Here is an 11,903-nt window from a genome sequence, read left to right as displayed (position 1 = left end):
TCTTTGGGTTTCAAAGTTTTAAATCTTGACCCGAAACCCAACCCAAATTTCTCACGGGTTTTTCAGGTTTGGGTAATTCGGGGTTGAGTTTTTTCAGGTTGGGTTAATTGGGTTTCGAGTATTTAATACACACACACACAATTTAGAAAACTATGATGCTAAAATTAAAACAACATATTCTTCTTTGCTTATAACGCAAATAATCAAATAATAATAAAAAATGTTTAACATAAATGTCTTCAATCTTCACGTTCGATCTTTTGACTTTGTAAGGTTGTCAGTTCGAATCTTGAGCCCACCCGAGTTTTCATCCTACCATGTGTTACGCCACAGAGTTCTGCTCTTGTGGTGGCACAACGACTGCCAAGTGGCAACCGGCGGTTGGTTTCCTGTGGGAACGACCATACCACACTCTGAAGCCAGCGTGAGCTTGATTAAGACAACATGGTCTGACCATAGTGAAGCAACGGGGCTCTCCAATTGAGAAGTGCGGTGACCTAAACACAAAAAAGAAAGTTTTCACTCTACAAACAAAAAAGTTAAAATTTCGTTTATCTATTTTGTTTTGACCCAAAACCTAGAACCAAGAACCAACTAGAATTACTACGATTCTTTATTTATTTATTTATTTATTTTTTGGGTTTAGGTTCAGGTTCTCTTAGATCGGGTTTCGTTTGAAATATTTTGGTCCATTTTATACCAATTAATAATAACAAAGTTGTAAACATACAAGCCTTACAAGGGTCAATTTGTAATACAAGAAACAATAGCGTGTGTTTCAGACATGTTTCATATGTTTTAACATTAGACTATCTCAGACAAAGATCTCTCTGTTCTGTTCCATCTGTTAAGAAAAGAAAGAAAGCTTCTTCAACAATTTAATGTTTTTCATCTCCACATATTCATCAAGGCAAGTATTTTATATTTTAACTTTAATCATTAATCCATTCCAATAATCAATTTCCATAGAATCTTAGTTTCTTTAAATCAGATTTGTAATCAAGTCATAATATGAGAGGGTTTACCTAATTTTTGTCAAACTAGGGGTGCAAACCAGCCAAGACCGGGTATAGTTCGTTTCGAGCTCCATTTCTATGGCTCGAGTTTGGCTCATTTACTATTTATTAGTTCTTTTTTGATATATTCTTTTTATTATTTCTGTGTATATTTATTTAATTTTAATTTTATATGTAACATAATATATATTATTTAGTTGTTTTCATCATAATTTTTATATATATAAATGTATAAAAAAAGGTTATATAAGCAATAAGCTCGTTTAGGCTCGTGAGTTGGCTTGAGCTTGATAAGTGAAGCTTAGGCTCGAGCTCGTTTATTAAACAAGCTTATTTTTAGGCTCGACCTAATTTAAGCTTAGCTTGATTCGTGCTTTTTTGCAAGCCGATTGCGAGTGGCTTGGCTTGTTTATACCCCTCCGGAAAACCAACACACAATGCACAAATGAATTAAACATGCAGAAATGAGAAAATCAAGTACGTGCAGTATAACGTGGTTCGGTGAGGGTGACCTACGTACACTACTGTCTTTTATTAAGCTCGAACAAAGATTACAATTACAATGAGGGTATTTGTAGATTAATAACACGAGCGAATTACTTGGTAAACAAGAAACATAATTAGGCCACTTAACTATTAATTAAACCTGCACATTCCTTTTGTTTCCTCCATGCACATAAAGCCTTCATAATCCGAACAATTTTGACATTGGATAAATTGTTTAGGTCGTGAGAACGATGTCAAGAAATGAGCTCACAAAGAGAAGTGGCGAGAGTTCAAGAAACGATATATTTATTAAACGATATTGATGTTTTGAGTAAAGCCTTATATGCAGATAAACCAAAGCCCATAACCGTTAATTCACCCGCTAACCGATCAAAACTGCTTTCAAAACCTCAACTACCCGAAACAAAGTCAAAGTCAAAGTCCAAAGGCAACAGTAACAGTAAGGACAAGAAATCAATTTGGGGTTGGAACACATTTAAATCGTTTAACTACATCCGCAACAAAAGATTTAACTGTTGTTTTACACTTCAAGTTCATTCGGTCGAAGGACTTCCTACAAGTTTTGATAATGTTACACCGTGCGTTAAGTGGAAGAGACGTGACGGTGAGTTGACCACTCGACCGGTCAAAGTTTCGCAAGGTGCAGCTCAGTTTGAGGAGCTTTTGACCAACACGTGCTTGGTTTATGGTAGCAGAAGCGGGCCCCACCACTCTGCTAAGTATGAAGCAAAACACTTTTTGTTGTATGCATCCGTGTTTGGTGATCCCGACGTTGACTTAGGTAAACATAGAGTTGACCTCACTAGATTACTTCCTCTTACGCTAGAGGAGCTCGAGGATGAAAAGAGCTCGGGAAAATGGACTACTACTTATAGGTTATCGGGAAAGGCGAAAGGTGCGACTTTGAATGTTAGTTTTGGGTATTTGATAGTCGGAAATAGTGACGGTGTGGTCGAATCTCCTGTAAAGACATCTGGTCAAAGTCAAAGTCAAATCAAGCGAGGTGAAAGTCTTCATGTTAGTTCTCGGTCTGTGGAAGATGAGGTTTTGCCGGTATCAAAGTCGGATCTTTCTGAATCGGTTAGTGTGTTGTATAAGAAACTACAAGAAGAAGATGAAAAGTCAATCATTTCTGTTGACTATGAAACATCCGAACCCTCAAATCAAGATTCAAACTTTCCCGACGGTGCGTTTTCTGTCATCGAGCAGGGAATTGAATATCCCACAAAGGAAAATGTAAAACCAGATAAAGAAACTTTAGAATCTTTACTGGTCAAAGAATCCGAAAGTCAAACCGAGAGCAAAACTAAAGAACAAGAATTTGGTGATAAAGATTTACTCTTGCGAGAATTGGAGTTGGCTTTAAATAATGTAATGGACTTGAAAGAAGAATCTGATTCTCAAGAAGAAAATGAAAATACTAAAGAAACTGGAAATTTGCAGGTTAAAATCGGTTATAACGAGAAACGAAAATCACTCGATTTGGATTATGTTACCGAAAGTGTCGCTGATGATTTTTTAGACATTCTTGGGATAGAGCGCGGTCCCTTCGGTTCAACTTCTGAAAGCGAGTCAAACTCGCCACGTGGGCAGTTGCTAAAACAGTTCGAGAAAGATTCCATGGCTAACGGTTCTTCTTTATTCAACTTCAATCTTGACGATGACGACGATAATAATAATGATGATGATGATAATGTTGATATATTGAGGCGAACAACCGAAGAGCCACAAACGAAAACAAAAGCAACAATCTTGGAAGACATGGAGACGGAGGCTTTGATGCGTGAGTGGGGTCTAAACAAGAATATCTTTCAGGGTTCACCGAGTGAGTCGGGTGGTCCGGTTGATCTGTGTCCTGACGAGCCACTTGATCTTCCTCCACTTGGGGAAGGGTTAGGCCCGTTTGTCCAGACCAGTAACGGAGGGTTCTTGAGGTCAATGAGCCCTGAGATTTTCAAGAATGCTAAAAGTGGCGGGAACTTAATTATGCAGGTTTCTAGCCCGGTTGTTGTGCCTGCGGAAATGGGCTCGGGTGTAATGGATGTGTTACAAAGTTTGGCTTCGGTTGGTATCAAAAAGCTTTCAATGCAAGCAAATAAACTCATGCCTTTAGAAGATATATCTGGTAAAACCATGCAACAAATTGTTTCGGATTCCACACCGCCTTTGGAGGCACCACACGGGTACGCATATTATGTTTCTTGCAACAATTCTTTTTGGATTTTAATTAAAACTAGAAAAAAAATTGCATAAATGGTCCTTGTGGTTTGATCTTATTGCAAGTTTGGTCCTCAAATATTAAAAAGTGCAAACTTTTTCAAATTTGGAAAGACACAATTACCCTCACATGAATGACACATGACATCACTTTTTCGATAAAAACTTGGATTAACAGTGGGGACTAAACTTGCAACACTCCCACAAAGTTTGGACTAAGTTTGCAGTTTTTAAAATCTAGTGACCAAACTTGCAATATGGTCAAACCACAGGGACTATTTGTGCATTTTATAAAATTATGTTTTATAAGTTATAACCATATATTGTGCATGAAACATTCATTGCAGCATGAGCCAATGGTTGGACAAGTGTCAACAGGCCACGGGTCAAAAGGGTATGAAACGAGTGGGTCGGATCAAGAATACGTGTCACTAGAGGATCTTGCTCCATCAGCAATGAACAAGATCGAAGCTTTATCGATCGAGGGGTTAAGAATACAGTCTGGCATGTCAGATAAGGATGCACCTTCAAACATAAGCCCGCAATCCATTGGCGAAATCTCGGCTCTCGAGGGCAAAAGAGTAAATTTAGACGGGTCGTTGGGTTTGGAAGGAACGGGTGGGTTGCAGTTGTTGGATGTCAAGAACAAAAGTGGCGGTAATGGTAACGGTGATGATGATATTGATGGGATAATGGGTTTATCAGTTACGCTTGATGAATGGATGAGACTGGATTCTGGTGAACTCGACGATGGTGATGAAATCAGCGAAAGAACTTCGAGAATCCTCGCTGCTCATCATGCGAGTGATTTGATGCGTGCAAGACGAGGCAAAGGTTCGAAAAAAGGCGGTCTTTTGGGTAATAATTTCACCGTGGCGTTGATGGTTCAGCTTCGTGATCCGTTAAGAAACTTCGAGCCCGTTGGCACTCCAATGCTCGCTCTCGTTCAAGTCGAGCGCGTTTTCGTTCCACCAAAACCGAAAATTTACAGCTCTATTTATTCATTATTTAACAAACCCGAAGAAAAAGAGGAAGAAAAGAAAGTTTTGGTTGAAGAAAAGAAAGTTTTGGTTGAAGAAAGTGAACCGGTTCCTCAGTTCAAGATCACAGAGGTTCATCTCGCGGGTGTGAAAACCGGACCTGAACCTGAACCGGGGTCAAATAAGAAGGGGTTCACGATATGGGGTTCAAATGCGAAACAGCAACAGGCGGGATCACGATGGTTGGTTGCGAATGGGATGGGAAAGAAAAATGCAAAACATCCACTTATGAAGTCAAAAGTTGATGATAAGTCTAGTGGTAGTTTGTGGAGTATATCATCAAAGGGTAAAGGTAAGGCGAAGGCGGAGCCACCGGTAAGGAACCCGAATGTTATTATCGCTAACGAGACGGTTAAGTTACTTAGTGGTGCAGGTTTTGTATAAAGTTATGTTGATGATGGTACTATAATACACTTATAAGTTTTTGGTTGTCCAATGGTTGTGCTAGTTGGACATCATTAAGTTATGTAACAAATGTTTTGTTACTTTTAACTAATGTTTAAAACCAAACCCACTGTAAAGAGTATATGGTGTCTAATTCTTGGAGTGGTGTGAACTTCTGGTGGTTGTGTAATTTTCTAGTAAGTTATTAATCCACACACTGTAAAGAGTATATAGTGGCATACATTAACAAGAGTCAAACTGTACATGGATGCTTGTTTCTTGAAGCAGTGGATTTGATTCATATATGTTGAAAGTCTGTTTCATTTGGGATCCAGTTGATGAACAATATACATTAGTGACTGGTTTTCAGCCGATTTATTTTCATTTCATGTTAACTCATCACGTGATGATTTTGAAGTTTGATTATGTATGTATATTTGCAACAAAAGAAAAAAGGTCATAATGTGAGGGTGTGTTTTAAACGGATTGTGTCGTGTTATTTATGGTACCGAAATGATGAGTTTTTAACCAAAATGGTGTACTTAAAAAATATGTTATTTAAATGAAAGTGGTTGTGAGTTTTAATGTATTTATAGAGATAAATATAAAGGTTCGAATGAGAATGCTTAATAGCATATTATTTTACTAGATTTTATCCCCCGTTTTTTATATTTATTTTTTGCATTAAAAGGTTGTCTTGTTGTATTTGTATACTCCTTGACCTAACCCTAACAATACATACCTTTCACTCACAACACAACACAACAGACCTATCCATTCATCGATCCACTTTTCTTTCTGCTTCAATCTGGTGAATCGATCCACTTTCGTAACCTTGAATCGGGTGAAATCCATCCACTTTTCTGCTTCAAAGTGAAAACAGACATCAATCGGCTCTTGAATAAGGTTTGAAATTTTTTCATATACCTCGCAGGAATCGATTTATTTTGCTTTGTAACTCATCAATTTGTTACTTTGTTATGGTTTTAATGAACATTTGCTAGATTTGTTAAGATTGAAGGATCTGTTCTGGTTTATAGTTTGTGTGGACGTGATGAACTTTGATTGCTTCCTGGTCTACATCTATGGAGTATGGGAAATAGTTATGATGTATTTCCAAGCTTCAATTTTCGATCATCTCTTTCGTATAGGTATATTTCTGTTTGTTTTCATGATTATTCATATCAAGTTTCTTTAGATCTGTGCTTTTATTTTTCTTAATGTGATTTCATATAGTAATAATTTGTTTTCTCGAATAGAATTAATATCTCACATATATCCTTTTAAAAGTTAAATTTTCAAATATAGCTTTTCAATGAATAAACGAAGAATAAAACTTATTATGATATTGTTCTCTTCGCTTATTCACTGAAATAGTGTTTTTAGTAACTGATTTTGCGCGGTTTAGTATTTATTATGTGTTTAGTATTTACTATGTGATGGGTCATGATATCTTTCTGAAGGTAGTATCTGAAGATTAGCACCATGAGTTGTATATTATCCATTAATTCCATTACTTTTATCAGGTTCAGTAGTTAATTAATTATATACATCCAATTAAATGATTGATCTTCATCTTTGTGTTTGATTTGGATTTGTATATCTTTGTGAATGTGATTGCTATTTGGCCATTGTTGTAGGTACGAGCGTTTTCAGATTAACCTAAACAATTTTATTATTAATCCTATATGATTATTGTGACTTATAAATGCTAAGTTCCAAGTGGTGTTGTAGAACCACCACAGACAGAAAAACGATATAAACATGCAATAAGAAAATAATGATGATAAAAGATGACACAAGAATTTATGATGTTTGGTCCCAGTCTCGGACCCACATCCCCGAATTGAAACTAGATTGTTTTATATATTCATGTGAAAAGAATACACTTACTCAACAAGGTATAAGCAAAGATAAACTATGGTTAACAACTTGATATGAGTCTTGGTTAATTTCGAGTCGATCTGACTTTTGCTCCTCTCTAGTAGGATCATTGTAATTTCACACCTAATATAAATCCTAGTTGCAGCACCGTGGACGTAGGTTACATTAATTGAACCATGTAAATCTCTCGTGCTCGTTTATTGCTTTGTATTGAACGGCGTGGTTGTGTGCTTTGTACTTAACACAGTAGTGGCGCCTAATGAAAATTTTGTATCTTAGTGTAGATAGCCCATAAATCTAGAGAATATTCAGAAACAATGGAAGAAAACAATACAACTTTATTTATAGAACGGTTTGTTACTAAACTATTATGCTATTGTTCTATATGCTTATGTGGATGAGATTTACTAATTAGATAACATGCAGCAACAAAGAATACAAGAACACTATAAGACTTGATTTACGTTATTTGAGCGAGGGATACGCCATTGAGAAGCTGGAAATGGCCCTAGAATTTTGTAATGATAAATGTAAGTTTCTCATATACCAAGTTTCTTATATTTTGTATGATCTAAGGGTAGGGGTGTATATATAAAAAATATGTCTTGTTATATATACATAAAAATAAAGAATACGAATTTACGATTTTTTATTCATTTCGATTCGAAATTCGAATAAAAATCCACATATTTTTTTATTTTTTATATATACATAAATATATATGTATTTGGGGCTGTTGGGATAAATTCTAAATTAGATCCATACATCAAGCCCAAATCCTATTGGTATTTTTTTTAATGTTTTAAGTTTAGACATGGGATGTGGAGTGGATGTTATTAATATTTTATTTTAAACTTTTACCATGTCGTATTGCAATTTACTTTAAATTTATTTTTGGTGTTCCTGTGATTTTGGTAGTTTTTAATATTTAGGTGAATTCGGTTTGAAATCGAATTTTAAAACGAATACGAATTAAATTTTGAATTGGAGAAATAATACGAATCGAATAACCAAGTTTAGTTGGGTCGGTAGTCGGGTTTGGGTTAAAATCCTAGCTCTAAGCTGATCGCATTATTATTATTATTATTATTATTATTTCTTTTTGTGTTTATGGTATATAGGTGTAAGTGTAAAATGGTTAGTAGATATTGAAACAGGAATAGATGAAAAAGAGATGAAAAAGAAGGTCCTAAAATTAGAATGGCGGTATGTAATTAACTAAGATATATGTATGTCTCATTGTCTTATAAATGTGTATCTTACGCTGTTACAATGATTGTTGTAGGTTGATGATTATTTAGAGAGGCATCACTACAAGAATCAGTTATCATTACCTTATCAGGTGATTCTCGAAGTGCGAAAATGGTGACGTCATGTTAGGTTTAATGATATATAGCCATTTTTGTATATTAAAGGGCATATACATTAACTATATTTTTGGGTAAAAGTAGTTTAGTTTCAAGATCGTATGTCAGAACATGCACCAAGCAGTTGGTTTCGCTAAAACACTAATTTTCAGACCTTAGAAACAACTGACTTTGCAGCTTAAGACATCATTGGCGGCACTGACGGAATTTCCGTCAAGTTTCTACGTGTTGCTTCCACAAAAATTGAAGATCTGCAACAGACAATGCGGAGGAAGAAGCAACCAGAACACTCCGAAGAAAATGGAGATTGAAAATGGGAGAGGGTTTTCACATGAGTGGGAATTCAAGATTGGCTTAGAGAGCTGTAAAATGTGTTTATAGAGCTGTAAGAGCATTCTCATCCAACCCCTCATATTACGTGAGGGGTGTTTTTATAATTTAGAGAGTGATTCAAGGTGTTGTGAGTGAAGAGTTTTTATATTTTAGAAAAAGTAGTGATTTTCTGTATATTTGAAAAGTTACTGTTCATCCCCTATAATTTTTTAATATATTTTGAAAGTGGTTGTGAGTGAAGGAAAGAGAAAAGGTAATGATAAAAGGTATAAAAAGTATTATTTAATTGAAATGGATAGAGAAAATAAAGTAAGTTTTAGTGTAATTTTTGGTTTGGAGATAGGGGGTGGGATGAGAATGCTCTAAATGGTTTGAAATCATATAGGGTATAGATATAGATGATTTAGAGCATTCCTAATGGATTCTCCAAATTATGTGGGGTTCTTCATTTTTAAGAGATGGTTAAAATGGTTGTGAGAAAATGTTACTGTTTATGGTTAAATTTGGAGAAGCGTACTGTTCATTTCTATAATTTTTTAATGTTTTTGAAAGTGGTCGTGAGTGAATGAGCGAGAAAAGGTAATAATAAAAGTATAAAAAAGTATTATTGAATTGAAAATGAGAGAGAAAATAGTGTTTTTAGTGTAATTATAGAGATGGAGATGGAGATGGAGAATTGAATGAGAATGCTCTTAGAGGGCCAATGTATTATTTCTTTTGCAAGTGGTAGTGAGTGGAGAAAGAAAAGATGATAAAGATTTAAAAAAATATTATTTGATTGAAAGCATTGGTGTGTTTTAGTGTATTTATAGAGATAAATATTGAGGTTCGGATGGGAATACTCTAAGGAGAAGCTCATATGTAAAACATTAGCTTTTGAACCCGTGTAGTACACGAGTGTTAAATGATAAAAATAAATAAGGTCTTATTTTAATTATCATTCTCAAATTACTTTTGTGGGTATTAAAGTTGTGTAGTTGATCAAACCATAGGTATGAAAAATGATATTTAACTTAATAACAAATAAAGTCAACACTATGTTATAACCCAATTGACAAAATGGTTTTGACTCATGACCCATGGACAGCTAGAATGAATTAGATGAAAGATTAGGAAATAAAAGGAATGTAGGCTTAACACCTAAGCTTTAACATTTTCTTTTATTAGTATTGTAAGATACCTTTTTTATAACACTATCACCAATACCTTTTTTTGGGTTTATGCGGGTTTTGCCGCCTTCCCCATGCAACGACTTTCACACTTATGTATGCGGTGAAGACCGTCATCAGTGTTGATAGTTCATAAAGTATAAATGTAAAATCATCAGCGTCGATGTTCTAAGGAGAATCATTTCCATTAGAAGTGGCTCTTGGCCTTTTCTTTACAAATTTGGAATTGATCTACATGCAAACTGTGTAAATGAGCTCCCTTCCATGTTGTTGGGATGGGAGTGCCATCGAGCCGATACGCACCTGGTTCGGGATCTCGTTCTTTACGCAGCATGTAGTCTCCACATTGAAGCTGGAATTTTATTCGTGTTTTCCCCTGCTGGGGTTCTACACGCATCAGCCTGCTCAGCGTTCATTGCGCCACGAGGTGCGCGAGCGTCCCATCTCTGACAAATGCTTCGACCATGTCCTTTACGTCTATGCATTCTTCGGTGTTGTGGCCTTTTGTCCTGTGAAAGTCACAGTATTTGCTCCGATCAGCATTGTGACGATGTCGGATTATTTGAGGCTTTGGCCATGGGAGCTCCTCAGTGGCGAATATCTCGGTGACGCTTTTGGTGAGCGGCGTCCATCTGGAGTTCTTGTTTGACTGTACGTTATCCCTTCCGCCTAACCGATGCTGCAAGCCGGATGAGGTGTCAAAGTTTACCCTTGACTGCCAAATGCCTAGCTTCCGCTTTTTGTTTAATCGGGCGGTAAGGACGTTGTCTTCTTTTGTTTTCTGGGTGTAGAGGTTTGTGCTCTGTGGGAGATCTCTACCCAGTTGCTTCTCCGTTTCCGCAAAGCGTTTAGCTGCTGTCATGATGGCATCCCATGTGGATGGCATGCCATCTTTACCCGTTAAGGTGCGGATGAGCTCTGGGTCGTTCGCGCCCTGAATAAAAGCAGCGCGAACAAGATCTTCGCTAATTTTACCCAGACTAAGCTTCTTCGAGTTGAAGCGAGTGATGAAGTCTAGCAAAGATTCATCTTCCTCTCGAATGCATTTGAGGATTGTCCATTGCTCCTCGGTATACTTTCTTTGCTGGCTGAAGTGTTGGCTAAACTTCTGTTGGAAGTCTGCCCAGTCGTAGATGTGGTTGACCGGTAGACGATCGAACCACGCTCTAGCAGCCCCAACAAGCGTCATTTGGAACATGTAACACCACGTAGGTTCCGTCCAACTACTGACGGTTGCCCCCGCTATGAATCTGTTCAAATGATCATCTGGGTCAGATATACCATCATATGTGCCTATGCTGGACATTTGTTTGGCACTTTTTGGGGCAATTGCTTCCGCAATGTCCCTTGCAAATTTGGACGTTCCCGCATTTGCAACGTTTGGTCTGAATGTTTTGGAGAAGTCACGTGGACTTCCACCTGTGTTTTTTGGTTTGAAGGCTTCTCCAAATTGCCTTCTCGGTTGGGAGTCCGTTTCCTTACGCTTCCCTTTTGCCCTATGGCGAGGGTTCGCGTCGGAGTCGGATTCCTCCGAGTCATCGTCCAAGTATTCTTCGAATTCGTCAGCCTGTTGGACGGAACGCAAGCGTTCGTCAAACTCAGCTTGGAATTCCTTCTGACGTGCCTCCGCCCATGCCTTAACTTCATCGAGTGTTTTGCGGGGGAGTCTTGTTCGTTTCTCTAACTGGGTATCGGTGAATCCCAGTGAGCGATTATTTACTGCACTTGCCCCAGCTTGGATAACTGGGGTAGTGTTCGTAAAATTTACTTCACTTGCCCCGGCTTGGGTAACCGGGGTAGTGTTTGTAAAGACTGTGTAACCGGTATTCCCCCCCGTAGCTGGGGTTGTGGTTACCGGAGTTTCTTTAACCATCTTTCCAGAAGTTTGAAAAAACTGGAGAAAAATGAAGTTCTAGCTTTATGCACGGATGGCGCCAATGAAGAAACACTAACCGGACCCCGGACAGATTACGGGTAACCTGGGAG

General features: G+C 37.3%; 1 pseudogene; it reads left to right on the top strand.

Annotated features, from left to right (window-relative positions):
- The first annotated feature begins 1,753 nt into the window (after window positions 1-1,753).
- LOC143565885 (protein PLASTID MOVEMENT IMPAIRED 1-RELATED 1-like) lies at window positions 1,754-5,174 on the top strand (annotated as a pseudogene).
- The last annotated feature ends 6,729 nt before the right edge of the window (window positions 5,175-11,903 follow it).

This window comes from Bidens hawaiensis, unplaced genomic scaffold (assembly GCF_021521415.1).
Source record: "Bidens hawaiensis isolate Kalapana, Puna unplaced genomic scaffold, B.hawaiensis_p1.1 tig00022575_1, whole genome shotgun sequence".
Classification (NCBI taxonomy): domain Eukaryota; kingdom Viridiplantae; phylum Streptophyta; class Magnoliopsida; order Asterales; family Asteraceae; genus Bidens; species Bidens hawaiensis.
The sequence above is the reverse complement of the archived record's forward strand: the minus strand, read 5'-3'. Positions and strand labels throughout refer to the sequence as shown.